The following is a 1,637-nucleotide window of genomic DNA, read 5'->3' as shown; positions in this document are numbered from 1 at the left end:
CCTGTCAGACTTCTTCAGGGCCATATATGTGGCAGGAGGAAGTATCTGCTCTGGGGTAAGACCTTGAGAGTGACCCTGGAAACTCATGGGTGGGGCTCAAGTTGAACAACACAACCAGAACAAGTGCCTTTAAAAGAAACTCAGAAATTGATCAATTATAGGTGATGCAGGCTTTTTTATTATTGTTGCTAAGTGAACTAGAACGTGAATAAAGTCAGGGAGTGAAAACAAAGCAGGGAACCCGAGAAATGACCTCTGTTTTCTGAGCCTGTTCCTCTGCACATCCTTGATGGAAGGTGGTGCTCATAGCTGAAAAGCTGATACAACCGTCTCCTGTAGCAGCTCTTACATAGACAGAAAACAGTAAAACACGATAGAGGCAGCAAAGATGTAACCTGGTAGTATTTTTTTAAGTCCTAAAATCAGCTTTTGCCATATAGGCAGGCTAATTTGCCTAATCTCTGCTGCTCTTCTCTGCCGTTGGTGGTTTAAAGGAACCTTTTAGCTCCCTGAGGTGCTGAAAGAAAATGTTTTGGGTTCTTTAAATTGAATTGAAGTGAATTGAGGTTAGAACATAAACAACAAAAATGTTTTGATCCAGTCGCATCTCAAAAAGAGCTGTGGGCTTCAGTGAAGTTGTGACTCATTAAATGGGGGCTGACCACCCTTTTTCACACCATGGATTTATTAAAACAACATCAACCAGTAGCATTGATTTTACTGCCAGCAGTCCCACATTGCATCCCACTGGCTTCTACATCCGCACGTGTCCGTGGCCAGCAAGACTTTGTGACACTTTTCAACTTTGAAACAATCAACTGAAGCACCAGCCAAAAGGAGCAAAAGACACTGCTGACTCGCTGTGGGGCTGTGGATTTGACATAGACTGTATGTAAAAGATGGACATAGTCACCGCATCATTGGTTTCTATTCTTTTTTCTTCCAAAATGACTATATTTGGATGAGGTGTAGTCATGAGTAATGAGCTTGCAATCTTGGTTAGCAAGTGGCACCTCCATCCATCCATTCACTTCCGCTTATCCTTTTCAGGGTCGCGGGGGGCACTGGAGCCTATCCTAAGCTGTCATAGGGCGAGAGGCAGGGTACACCCTGGACAGGTCGCCAGTCTAACACACAGGGACAGACAACCATTTGCGCTCACATTCACTCCCGCATTCACACCTATGGGCAATTTGGATTAACCAGTTAACTTATCCCCACTAACTGCATATCTTTGGACGGTGGGGGGAAGCCGGAGTACCCGGAGGGAACCCACACAAACACAGGGAGAACATGCAAACTCCACACAGAAAGATGGTGGAATTGAACTCAGGACCTTCTTGCTGTGCGGCCACCAAGTGGCACCTATAAACTATAAATATTGAACAGACAGGGCTAATTAACATATGAATAATATACTAGAATTGAATTCATTAAACATACCACAAACACACTAAAGCGGTCCAGTTGAGTTGGTCACGGTGAAATGGTTGGTCATTTTTGCTCAAAATCCATCCTCAAAAACACACTGTCAAAAAATTAAAGTCGGCATTAAGAGATGATGAGCAGTTCCTGATGTTTCTAAACAAGAAAAGGAAGATATTAAGATTTTGAGTTCATCCACTTCTCAGGAGAAG

General features: G+C 43.4%; 1 protein-coding gene across 1 annotated transcript in view; it reads left to right on the top strand.

Moving 5' to 3' along the window:
- The window catches only part of wasf3b (WASP family member 3b), a 13,363-nt gene that overhangs the window by 4,923 nt on the left and 6,803 nt on the right, over positions 1-1,637 (top strand). The gene's annotated exons all lie outside the window — the stretch shown is intronic.

The sequence above is a fragment of the Pundamilia nyererei genome, unplaced genomic scaffold (assembly GCF_000239375.1).
Source record: "Pundamilia nyererei isolate P.nyererei 1_Seehausen unplaced genomic scaffold, PunNye1.0 scaffold00007, whole genome shotgun sequence".
Classification (NCBI taxonomy): domain Eukaryota; kingdom Metazoa; phylum Chordata; class Actinopteri; order Cichliformes; family Cichlidae; genus Pundamilia; species Pundamilia nyererei.
This window is presented reverse-complemented; position numbering and strand designations above follow the sequence as displayed.